Below are 14,238 nucleotides of genomic sequence, written 5' to 3'. Positions count from 1 at the left end.
TTGCTGGAACACTTCTATTAGCCTCACATGAAACGAGATGTCGAACGGATTTGTGGTAGATGTGTCACATGTAGGCAAGCTAAATCCAAAGTGCAGCCCAACGGTTTGTATACTCCTTTACCAATTCCTAGTGAGCCTTGGATTGATATTTCAATGGATTTTGTGTTAGGATTGCCTAGGACTAAACATGGAAGAGATTCAGTTTTTGTGGTCGTGAATAGATTTTCTAAAATGGCACATTTTATTCCATGTCACAAAACGGATGATGCTTCGCATGTTGCTGATTTGTTCTTTAGAGAGATTGTGAGATTACATGGCATGCCTAGGACAATTGTTTCGGATAGAGATGCTAAGTTCTTGAGCTATTTTTGGAAGACTTTGTGGTGTAAGCTAGGTACTAAGCTATTGTTTTCCACTACTTGTCATCCACAAACTGATGGTCAAACTGAAGTAGTAAATAGGACTTTGTCTACTCTATTAAGGGCAATCATTAGAAAGAACATCAAAACATGGGAAGAATGTTTACCACATGTTGAGTTTGCATATAATAGAGCTATTTATTCTGCTACCAAATTTTCGCCATTTGAAATTGTGTATGGGTTTAATCCTTTAACACCATTGGATTTGTCTCCTTTACCTTTGACGGAGCACATTAATTTAGATGGCAAAAAGAAAGCTGACTTTGTGAAGCAGATTCATGAGAAAGCAAGACTCAACATTGAGCGAAGAACGGAACAATATGCCACACAAGCCAACAAGGGACGTCGCAACCTGGTTTTTGAACCCGGAGATTGGGTTTGGCTGCATATGAGAAAAGAAAGATTCCCGGTGAAAAGACGTTCCAAATTGCTCCCAAGAGGAGATGGCCCTTTTCAAGTCCTCGAGCGTATCAATGACAATGCTTACAAGCTAGATTTACCTAGTGAGTATGTCAGTACCACTTTTAATGTTACTGATTTGAGTCCTTTTGATGTAGGTGATGATTTGAGGGCAAATCCTTTTCAAGAGGAGGGGAATGATGGAGATCAAGGCACCGCTTTGAAGGATCTCGTTCAAGTACCAATTGGGCCGGTTACGAGAGCACGAGCAAAGAAGTTCAAGGATGTGCTCAACGGACTCATCCAAGAGTTATGGGCTCAAGCAAATTCGGGGAGGCCCATTGAGCATGATCCATGTGGGCAACAAAGAATTGTCACCTTGATTCAAGTTCTAGAAGGATCCGGTCAAGGCTAAGAACTGCTGAGATTGTTCGTTAATTTAGAAGGATCGGATTGCAAGACTTATTTTCTTTACCTACCTAAGATCTTTATTTATTTTCTTTCCTTGCTAGGAATTGATTTGTTTACTTATTAGGATTAGAACTACTTTCTCCGCAAGTAATTTTCTTGTATAAATAGGTGTACCTACCATGTAATGGAGGAGACATTGATGATTCATAAAACGTGTGAGGTTTTATTCTCTTTGGTTCTTTGAAGAACTACTCGAACTTATCGGGATTTCCTGTGGCATTCATCTCGACTTATCAAACGGAATTTCCACCACCGTTTGTGGCGTCTTCCTTATACCGAGGTTCTTGTTTGTCATAAATAACGGGTCGAGGTTTTTTCCATTCGAATCTGTCCTTAGAACGGTCTTGGGTTCCCTTTCGTTGTTGGGTCTCGTTATTCTTGACGGGGTCCACATCATCCGGACAGATGATCCTTGTCTGTCAGATGTCCGGACGGAATGACACGTCGTCCAGACGGATGGAACAGTAGACAGATGGGCGTCCGGACGGGATGACACATCGTTCGGACGGCTGACAGGGAACTTGAAATCTTCTATCTTTTCCACAGTGGAATCCCTGTTTACAGCATCTTTACGCATAAGTGATTTTGTCCAAACATAGAATGAGGCCAAAATACTAACAAACTCCCCCTTTGGCCATTCTGGGACAAAAATCACTTGACCGGTTTGGAAATACATTCCCGGCCCAAAACTAAAAATTACTCCCCCTTTTTGTCACAAAGGGATAAAGGGTAAAACAATGTAATAAAAACCAACAGTCATAGAAATTACTCCTCCTAACGGTCTAAGAAGGACCTGGGTAAACATAGTAATAAGAAAAACCACACAACAATTACTCCCCCTCAAAGTCTCAAAAGTACAAGGGTAAACAGAGTAATAATATCCACAGACAAAAAATCTTTCTAAAATCCAAAACAATAGGAAAATAGAGAAAAGTCTGCAAGTGGCTCAAAAGAGAGGAACAAAAATCCTCCAAGTACCAAATCCTGCAGATCCATTGAAATCAAGTAACGGAGAGAAATCCGTAAAGGCTAGATTTGTACTACTTCGGCTTCTAGCTCAGGAAGCCGGGAACCACGAACTGAAAATCCTTCAATTTATTGATTTTACAAAGCCTGAAACTGGTTATCCGTAGATTGACATCCTCTAAGCAACTGGTCTGCAAGATAACTGAGGAGAGTCACCACTGAACCTAAAACTGATGCAGATCTAAGGGAATGCTACAGAAGGCTCTGCATGAGCTAGGGGGAAAAAGTTTATCTTAATCTTGAGACCTTTGGAATTTGAACATCCAACTTCAACAACAATCAGTTTTCCAAAGGATCCATCTGTCAAACATTTTGCTGGGAGCCGCTGGATATCATATTCGTGAATCAAAACCAACCAGAAATATCTCCAGAAATACCATTAGATCCTGTTAGTTCCAAAAATAATGTGGTATTTAACACGGTTGTCAAATGGATACCAAAGAGAAATATAAGCAATGCAGCTACTCATAAGGCATAAATATATCATGATCAGCCCAACACACAGACAGAGAAGGATTTTCATGCACACTATCTCAAGAAAATATCCCAGCAAAAATTCCAATATTCTAAAAGCACAAAGACTTAAAAGAATAACGGAAGACACAATGAAGATCATGGGATGAAAAGAGATGTGCAAAAAATGCCAAAATCTCGGGAGAAATCCACGAGAAAAACACACAACATGATATGATAAATCAATAAAAATGCAAAGATGTGTGTATGGCAGAGAAAGAAAAGCAAGTCTTAAACCTATAGAGATCCTGTCTGGATGTGCAACTGCTAGGTCGGCATATAGCAACACTGCTCTCGTCTGGACGAAGAATAGGTCCGTCCGAATGTTTCACACTTGAAAATATGAAACTTGAGGAAAATATGCAAAAAATATTTTTCCCAAAAGTTAGCTTCAGAACACGCATGTATAATCAACTGATAAAGCAGTCAAATAGCATTGCAAAAATATGCAAAGATATAAATGAGAGTTAAGTATTCAATAAGCACAAATTTCCCTGCAAATAGAAATTTTAAATAGATTACTCAACTCATGCAATGCGTGTGTGTGTGAAGACTTTCTCAATAAGGTATGAAATTCACTGATATGATAAAAAACAACCAGATTTTCCAAACAAGAGAGAAAATCAATGAAAGATCAATCAAAAGTCAAACCTTATCTTACTAGGGCCTAGCCACCCTCATCTGATACACTCTCCCTAAGATGCAGCACCTAATTGTTTTACTTGTAACATGAAGGACTGATGGAGATCAAGGCACCGCTTTGAAGGATCTCGTTCAAGTACCAATTGGGCCGGTTACGAGAGCACGAGCAAAGAAGTTCAAGGATGTGCTCAACGGACTCATCCAAGAGTTATGGGCTCAAGCAAATTCGTGGAGGCCCATTGAGCATGATCCACGTGGGCAACAAAGAATTGTCACCTTGATTCAAGTTCTAGAAGGATCCGGTCAAGGCTAAGAACTGCTGAGATTGTTCGTTAATTTAGAAGGATCGGATTGCAAGACTTATTTTCTTTACCTACCTAAGATCTTTATTTATTTTCTTTCCTTGCTAGGAATTGATTTGTTTACTTATTAGGATTAGAACTACTTTCTCCGCAAGTAATTTTCTTGTATAAATAGGTGTACCTACCATGTAATGGAGGAGACATTGATGATTCATAAAACTTGTGAGGTTTTATTCTCTTTGGTTCTTTGAAGAACTACTCGAACTTATCGGGATTTCCCGTGGCGTTCATCTCGACCTATCAAACGGAATTTCCACCACAGTTTGTGGCGTCTTCCTTATACCGAGGTTCTTGTTTGTCATAAACAACGGGTCGAGGTTTTTCCATTCGAATCTGTCCTTAGAACGGTCTTGGGGTTCCCTTTCGTTGTTGGGTCTCGTTATTCTTGACGGGGTTCACATCAAGGACAAAGTAAAATTTTTACTTGCACGTAGAGGGCAAGGCAAATAGCAAATTCAGCACATAAGCAGTGAATATATAATTTAAAAGCGCATAATGTATATGATTTACTGCTTGATTCTTATGGTGCTGCAACCTAGAGATTGCCAGAATTTTTAGGCTCTAGGTTCAACTAGCATATGGTCAATTTGACCATCTTAATCAAAGACCTCTTCTTTTATCTAGAATTTCTAGAAGCAAAAAGTCAGAAAAGGAAAAGAAGTACCTTAGGGGAGTCTTAGATAGTGCACATTTTCATCGCATGAGAAAAGTAACTATCTATCATTAAGATGCAACAGGAAAACTTAGCAGATATCATGCATAAACTCCCAATCACATAGAAGCATATTTAATCAATGCACAATGAACTGAGATATTAGGCAAAAACACATGCAATATCTGAAAAGCTATCAAAAGAAAGAAATAAAGTTCCGCATCTTCTCCCCAAATTTTTTTTATTTTTTTATTTTTTATTTTTTATTTTTTTTATTGAAAAATGAGACAAAAAAACAACAAAGACATGCTTATGGAAAAGGAAATGACATCTAATCCCAGCATGTAAGGTAAAACCAAACTTGTCCTCATAGAGAGAGGTTTAGAAATACCAAGACAGAAAAGCAGCCGCCCGACGTGCTTTAACTATCATCCCCAAAAAAAATATCTACAAATGTTTCTTAAGAAAACCAGAGAAAATATGGGGATAGAATAAAAGGTTCCTCAAATAGAATGCAAGGCATGAATAAGATATGACATGATAAACGATGCAATGCAAACATACCTGACATGCACTAGGATTTAGGAACCAAAATTCTAGGCATGGGAAGACTTCACCTTTACTAGGTGAGTCCACTCCTCCTTAAGGGGTGAATGGTCTCATCCTTCTTGACCCATACCTGCTTGGCTCGTGGCTGTAGCTTGCAGGTCTTGCCCATGTTGTCCATTCTCCTTAGCATACCTTGCATCAGGCTCAAAAACCCTTCATAGTCATGGTAGCTAATGCCTTGATTTGTTCTTCTTTGATTTGCCACTCTGATAGGCAGGAACAAACTGCTACTGATGCCGTCGATCCTGAAGCGCCGTAGGAGGTAGAGTGCCTGAACCTTCAACTTCTGGAGTTGTGGCCATTTGGATCGGATGTTACCGGTGATGCCACAGTGATGACAGGTAGGCAAGCTTCTTTTGTTTGAATGCTTCTTTGTATTCTCTGCAAAATTATGATTAGCATTCATTCTTACAAATAACATTGCCTTTACCTTTTATATGTCTCCTATGCGGAGGGACATATTTTGCTGAGGAAGAATCATCAACTTCACTTTTCCTCATAGCATCCTGCTTAATCCAAGGCCTGTGGGATTTCAACAAATAACAATTTGGCCTAATATGACCAATTTTCCCACAATTATGACAAGTAGGAACAAACTTACCTCGTGTTCCTGATTCCTTGGGCTTGGGCATCACACAATTATTCAAGCAAGAATTATCCAAACAAGCAGTGTCTACTATCACAGGCTTAATAATAATGGAATCTAATTTAGAATCAGAAGCATGTGAAGTAGAAGCACTCAAATCATTAACAATTAAACCAGGCTTGTTAGGAACATCTGAATGAATACAAAGCATGCTCTTCAAATTATCACTTGAGAATTTTTTCAAGAGATCATCAGATTCTTTTAATTTATTCTCAAGTGTATCAATAATGTTAAACAACATGGTATTTTCAGATCTCAAAGAGTCAATCAAAGCATGTGATTCAGACAATTGCATAATTAATGACTCTTTTACTTACTTCACCTTTTTAAGCTCTTTATGTGAAATTTTAGAATGTTCTGCATTCTTCAATTTATTAAAAACCTTAAAGAGCTTAATATCAGAATCGTCAATATATAACTGAGAAGAATTCATGATAAAAGGTGTAATAAAAAAAATAGAAGTCACAAGAGATGAGGATCACACTTAGGAAATAAATCCTAAACAGAGTGTACCTGCTCTGATACCAATTGAAAATTGAAATTGACTTCTAAAAATAAAGTGTGTGCAACAAGTGTCAACAAAAATTAAGCACAGTGGAAAAATAAAAGACAGTTTTTGTTGACGAAGTGGAAACTCAATCAAGAGAAAAACCACTCCGGGGCAGCCAAACCCAGGAATTCCACTATTCAGAAGATGAAGCTAGATACAAGATAGTAACAGTCACATGTACCGATGCAGTGGTCGTACCTTGCTCTCTGACGTGTAACCCAACACGAATGCTTCCCAACTAGGTCTCCTACCTGAAGGGGTCTTCAATGGAATTCCTTACCTTAGAGCCGACCTCTAAGATAGACTTCAGTTGTAGCGCAGCACACTTGAAACGGCATCAGAGGGATCTTGAACTTCTTTGAGCTATTGTGGAATTCAATACCGAATTCTTTAAGTTCTCAATGCTAGGGGCCTTTATTTATATGTTGAGGTGTAGAATGGGCGACTGCTGTAATATGCACGGACGCCGTCCGGATGGTGAATTTGGACTGTCCAGACGGATAATTGTGCGACAGGATTTTCTGAAAATTTCCCTGAAAATCTTTCCTGTTTAAGAGCCGTGTCCGGACGGTGAGACACTGACGTCCGAACGGTCACACGCCCACTGCAAGTAATTTCCATATAAGGCTTCGCGCGTCCGGACCTAGGGGGATGAACGTCCGGATGGCAATTCTTTAACACGCAATTTTCATATCTGCTATGCGTGCGTCCGGACCAAGAGAGGCAGACATCCGGACGGTTGAAGTTGAATCGGCAATTTCCATATTAGTTGCACGTGCGTCAGGACCAAGGCTGACTGACGTCCAGACGGTGATATTTGAATTGCGATTCTTGCTTTATTTATGAGCGCGTCCGGACGGTGTATTAATCTTCCCATATCTGAACTTGGAAAGAATCTGAAGCTGATCGATCATTGATGGACGTCCGGACGGGCTGCTGAGATGTCCGGACGGATGGAAGCTGGAACAGAAGCTTCTCAATACATTGGAGGTTCAGGACGGAAAGATACGTCGTCCGGACGGATGATGCTGGTCTGTCTGGCGTTCGATCGGGATGACATGTCGTCCGGATGGATTAAGCATTGGACAGATGGGCGTTCGATCGGGATGACATGTCGTCCGGATGGATTAAGCATTGGACAGATGGGCGTTCGGACGGGATAACACGTCGTTCGGATGGCTGACAGGGAATCTGAAATCTTCTTTCTTTTTCACAGTGCAGAGTCTTCTGAAAATGCTCTGACAAGTGGAATCCCTGTATTACAGCATCTTTACACATAAGTGATTTTGTCCAAACACAGAATGAGGCCAAAATACTAACAAATTTCGATTCTTGCATTAAGGAGACGCGCGTCCGGACGGGATACTACTTCGTCCGGACGGATCATCGATCTTTCCTTTATCGAAACTTGGAAAGAATCTGAGACTGGTTGAGTACCGAGAGGCATCCAGACGTACTGCTGAAACGTTCGGACGGATGCAAGCTGGATCGAACCTTCTCGACAAAGTGGAGGGTCTGGATGGAAATGCACGTTGTTCGGATGGATGATGCTTGGTCTGACTGGCGTCCGGACGATGTGTCACGTCGTCCGAACGGATAGAACAGTGGTCAGATGGGCGTCCGGATGGGATGGCTCGATCGTCCGGACGACTGACGGGGACCGAAATCTTCACAGTGCAAAGTCTTTGGAGAGTGATTTGAATAGTGAAATCCCTGTTTACAACATCTTTACACATACAAATGATTTTGTCCAAACATAGAATGAGGCCAGAATACTAACAAACTCCCCCTTTGGCCATTCTGGAACAAAAAAAATCACTTGACCGGTTTGGAAATACATTCCCGGTCCAACCAAAAATTACTCCCCATTTTTGTCACAAAGGGACAAAGGGTAAAACAGAGTAATAAAAACCAACTGTAATAAAAATTACTCTCCCTAACGGTCTCAGAAGGACCTGGAAACATAGTAATATAAGTCAAACAGTTTAACATAAGTCAAAAGTCTTAAACAAAAAGACAACAAAAATAAAAACAAGAGGCAATCAAACATCCTCAGGCAGGGGTATAGTCCTGTCTGCATTATCCTCATCATCACTGCTGCTAGGATGATGAAACTTCAGGCACTCCTGAAGGTCCAGCTGGTTTTGCTCTACACACAGGTTGATAGAGTGTATCTCCTGCTACATAGAGGACATAGTCACCTACATACTGCTCATCCCCCCTTGAATGGTAGCAAGGGCCTCCATGATCTGGGAATAGTTGACCTCCGACTCAGAGGTCGGGACGGTCTTGGAGGATGAAGCCATCTCTGGAAATCCAACAGGCATGGTAGCAGCTATGGGGGGCACCTCATCATCGGAGTCATCCCTCCGCAGCTGCGCATTGGACTTCATCAACGTCTGCTTGCTGATGGGCTGCTGGATCTACATCTTCGGTTCGCCAGTGACATTGACTCCTGACTGAAGGATAATCTGAGTGAGTAGGCAGCCAAACGGGAGACCGGCATTTCCCTCATCATGGGCCTCCATCATAACACCCAGAATATGCTTGCACAGGCAGAAAGGCAAGCGAAGGTGGACTGCATAGACAAACTGGGCCCGTTTCAGGATCAGATCACTGCGCCGAGCAACAGGCCAGATGTTCTGCTGAATGATCTTGGCTAGCATGCGATGGTAGGGGGATAAGGCACCAATCCTGATGGAGGTAGAGTGCTCCTCGCCTTGGGGAATGGCATGGAAGAATTCCCTGAGATCATCCAGGGAAGGAGGAAGCACCACCTCATTGTATGGGCTGGCCGAAATCTCGAGCATTGGGACTCGGATGATGTGACTGATGACCTGAGGATCAACAGTGATGATATGGTCTGCAACGGTGGACTGAAGTACCAATCCACGATCATCGTTCTGCACCACTTCCAGGTTGGCGTAGAAGAGCTTTGCCATTCTGGTGTACACCACACATGCACAACTATGGAGATATCCCTAAGTACGTCTGGATAATGGCATGAATGTTGTCCAGCAGTGGCACTATGATATCAGACCGAATGACGTTCCGCTCAGCAATGACAGTGCGGTCCATAGTCTTGGACTAGATTGCAGCCCTATCTTCCACAGTTCTCTGACGGACCCTGTGCGGTGGACTACCTGCATACATGATTCTGCACAAGAAACCAACAAGATTTGCAGCAAAAATCCAAAATTATAGTCTTGATAAGTTATGAAAAATATTGGGCAGAATAACAGCAGTAAAAATGACTTTTGCTAAAATAAAAACAGAATTTATCATAATTGAGTCCTAAAAACATCATTAAAAATAATCCCAATATAGTAGATATGCATCACATAATTTCAACCTCACTCCGAAATTAAATCTCTGACAGTTTAAAATAAATAAACTAAAAAAGAAAGAGGCTAGAAAAATACCTGGAATGTAGTGAGAATGCACAAAAAGACAAGTAGAGATGAAATTACTCTAAGCACCAAAAATAATCACTCACAAAAATGCCAAAGAGGAGATTTAGTGGGGTATGGAGGAGAGAGCGGCGATTCTGGGGTATATATAGCCTCTGTGGGGTCCCCATCCGGACGGTGCATTAACGTCGTCCGGACGCGCGCTACATTGGGAACAAGCAGACAGGTCGCGCGCGTCCGGACGATTTTACTAATGATGTAGTGATAGTTTTCTATGCAAAGTTTAACAATTCAATATAGTCATTGCAGTCCTCTCTTATAAGGGTCGTCCCCTCGGTCAACGTCTTTCTCGAGGCCGTCCCCTCTACATTACATTTTGATTAACTTATTTTTGCACTAGCAGAGTACGTTCCACGTCACTCTACTAGCACTTTGAAAGCCGTCCCAATCAATATGAATTATTGTGTTTTCGGTTTCAGGCACATTTCCCATCCTGAACCTTTGGGAGACGTCTCTCCCAATATTTATAGGTTAATTATTAACTGTATGCAATGATCATTCACACACATCCAATTAAAATAAAACATAAACACAACACTATTGAAATCCAGTACTACCCTCAGTAAGTAATTTATACTTACAGCACTTTTGTGCAGTCTCAATTCATCATCTGCAACAAATACATATACATGTGCATACAAGGTCAATATCATTACTTTTAGAAACTCATGCCTAAACATGAATTCTATTTTTATACATATACACATACATAGAAGCAATCATCTATTAATTGGAAAATCACTTACATTTATGAACGCTTAACATGGTTAAGTCTTAATATTTACTTAATCAATTATCAAATCAATACTTTAGAATGATATCTAATCTAGGTCTTGAGTAGCGCTTGAGTTCAATCTAAAGTTCTTAATATCATTTTCTTTAGCACAGATAAATCAGCCAACAAGAAACTTATGCATATTTCTAACAAAACCTAATAATCCTTAGGGAACATCAATCCAAGCACCAAACCAATTAACAAAACATTTGTTTTAAAACACATTAACTCTAACAATTATTGCAACCAACATATATTAGAAACCATAGTAAAACATCATACTCAATTTCCATAATTAATTACCAACAATCAAACATGATCCATAACCTTCATAGAGCATAATAATTCTCTAACCCTTCATCATTTAAAACATGTTAACTCATTATCATAATCAAAGCAACCCAACATATTTAACATGTTCTTAATTTAGTTATTGAGACTACATTATTAATATAATCTTTATTAACTCCCTTTTTCTGCATAATTCCCATAACTCATATATCCAAAACATCACTCAATATAGTAAACCATATTTCTAGATTCTCAAATTAAATAATATGTACTAGTTTAAACAAATCAACTTAAAACTCTAGAGATATCATACTTGAAATAGGAACATATTCCAACACTAGCTTAATCACCAATTCTCAAGACTAAAAGTCATAAAAGCACCCCCTTAATATTTTCGGTCATTAACTCTAAAAGCACTTTAATGATTTGAACCAAAACCAATAACGATCCTAAATCAGCCCACAATATCTAGGCATCACCGCAACCCATATCGAAACACCATACCGTCCTTACCAAATAACTCCAAATCCAAACCCGCAAGTACATGGCTAACACAAGGGACATAACTGAAATCTCCCCATATATAATTCACCAAAAACCGATACATTGCAAGCACAGCCTATACCAATTCAGGGAACAACCTACACAGAAAATACCAAACCTACAATCATGGTTCAATCTTCAACACTAAAAATACTCAAACACAGCACACGACCACTGTCCAAAATCTACACACATCACAACTATCCGCCCAGCAACAACAGGGGAAACAACCAAAAATCCCTACACAGTACTCATCAAAACAGCACCCACAGAGAACACAATCCAAAACCATTCGGCCATCAACACCCCAAAACAGAAAATCACCAATCAATTGAAAAGCCCCAAAATCATAAAACCCTAATTCCAAAGTAATCACAAATCAAAATACCCAAGCTAGATCGTAGGGTTTTTATACCTTGAGGATTTAATCAGAAAATCCACCAGAAAAGCCACTGATTCCGCCGGAAAAGCCACCGGAAAACGCACAGGAAGAACAGGGTCTTCCTCTCGGGTCTGACGGGTCACCGGGTCGGGTTTTGGGTCAGAGGCTTCGGGTCTTCGGTTGGGTTGCTGCACACAGGTCACTGATGGAGATCAAGGCACCGCTTTGAAGGATCTCGTTCAAGTACCAATTGGGCCGGTTACGAGAGCACGAGCAAAGAAGTTCAAGGATGTGCTCAACAGACTCATCCAAGAGTTATGGGCTCAAGCAAATTCGGGAAGGCCCATTGAGCATGATCCACGTGGGCAACAAAGAATTGTCACCTTGATTCAAGTTCTAGAAGGATCCGGTCAAGGCTAAGAACTGCTGAGATTGTTCGTTAATTTAGAAGGATCGGATTGCAAGACTTATTTTCTTTACCTACCTAAGATCTTTATTTATTTTCTTTCCTTGCTAGGAATTGATTTGGACTTTATTTTCTTTCCTTGCTAGGAATTGATTTGTTTACTTATTAGGATTAGAACTACTTTCTCCGCAAGTAATTTTCTTGTATAAATAGGTGTACCTATCATGTAATCGGGGGGACATTGATTATTCATAAAACTTGTGAGGTTTATTCTCTTTGGTTCTTTGAAGAACTACTCGAACTTATCGGGATTTCCCGTGGCGTTCATCTCGACTTATCAAACGGAATTTCCACCACCGTTTGTGGCGTCTTCCTTATACCGAGGTTCTTGTTTGTCATAAACAACGGGTCGAGGTTTTTCCATTCGAATCTGTCCTTAGAACGGTCTTGGGTTCCCTTTTGTTGTTGGGTCTCGTTATTCTTGACGGGGGTTCACATCAGTCACGGCTCACCGGAAACCGCTGCTGGAACCGCCGGACATGGAGGATCGAACCCCTGGAAGGATCGGGTCACACGGGTTCTCCCGGATTCGTTGGGTTTGGCTCGCGGGTCGCGGGTTTTCTTTCTCGGGTTTGACGGGTTGCAGATTCAAACCCCTGGGTTCCGCCGAAGTTCTTCCAGCGCCGGATTTCAATCCCAGCCGCCGATCACGGAGGATCGGAGCTCCCTGGGTTCACAGGTCCTCCGATCCGAGCTACTGGGTTCGACGGGTTGCACCCCACGGATCCATCGGATCCTTTCTTCTCCGCCACTCTCTCTCTCTCGGTTCTCATCTCTCTCAATCTGTCGCATCTCTCTCTCACTCGATCTGTCATCTCAGTCTCACTCTCTCCCTCTCACTGTCTCTGTTTTCGGGCAAGAAGAACAGAGAAGAGAAATGATGAAGGAAGAAGAAAGAAGAAAGAAGAAGAAAATAATAAAAAGGAGAGAGGTGTATCCGGTTATATTAGAGAGAAGAGATATTATTTTTCTGTAATAATTGACTTAGTAAAATATCACTAGATATTTTTGCACAAAACTTAGTAGCTAAGTTTATATAAAATATCTCTTATAAAAATATCTCTCATAGAAATATCCCTCTAGATATTTTTATATTGGTCTTTATCATTATGTTTAATTTATCAAGATTACAATCTGAGTCCGTTTTGTGTCTAGTTCGTTTCATCGGTAATATTATTATATCAATAATATTATAACACCATCAATATATACATTGCAAATATATATATATATATATATATATATATATATATATATATATATATATATATATATATATAATTTATATTAATATTATTTGATAATATTATCGCAACAATTAATCCACTGATTAATTCAATCTGTCTATTAATTAGTCTCGTAATATTATTAGAGTATAATAATATTATTCTTTATTTATAAAATTACAGTTTATAAATAATAAGACCAAGGAATATTTATTTTCATAAATATCCATATATTCCTTATTATTTATCGGGGATTAATAATATCGTGTTTAAAGCCACATATTTTATTATTTGATCGATGTGAATATTGTTTCCAACAATATTAAGCCGTTCGAGCGTCAAGTCTTATGAATCGAATGTCAATTCTAGACTTGTCTATTTTATTCGGTCTTAAATTCTAATTTAAGACATTTTATTTAATTACTTAAAATCTGGGGCGCTACATAAGACTTTCGATGACATGATAGAAAGTAACCAGATTTTCTAGATAAGAGAGAAAATAAATGGAAGATAAGCCCAAAAGTTAAACCTTATAACTTACTAGGACCTAGCCACCCTCATCTGATACACTCCCCCTGAGATGCAGCACCTAAATGATTTACTTGTACCATGAAGGACAACGAAAATGTTTTACTTGCATGTAGAGGGCAAGGCATAAAGCAAATGTAGCTTATAAGCAGTGAATATACACTTAAAAACACATAAATCATATGATTAACTGCTTGTTTCTTACGGTGCTGCAAACTAAAGGGAATGCCAGAGTTTATAGGTGCTAGGTTCAATTAGCATGTGGTCA

The sequence above is a fragment of the Alnus glutinosa genome, chromosome 12 (assembly GCF_958979055.1).
Source record: "Alnus glutinosa chromosome 12, dhAlnGlut1.1, whole genome shotgun sequence".
Lineage (NCBI taxonomy): Eukaryota > Viridiplantae > Streptophyta > Magnoliopsida > Fagales > Betulaceae > Alnus > Alnus glutinosa.
Note: the sequence above shows the minus strand (reverse complement) of the source record.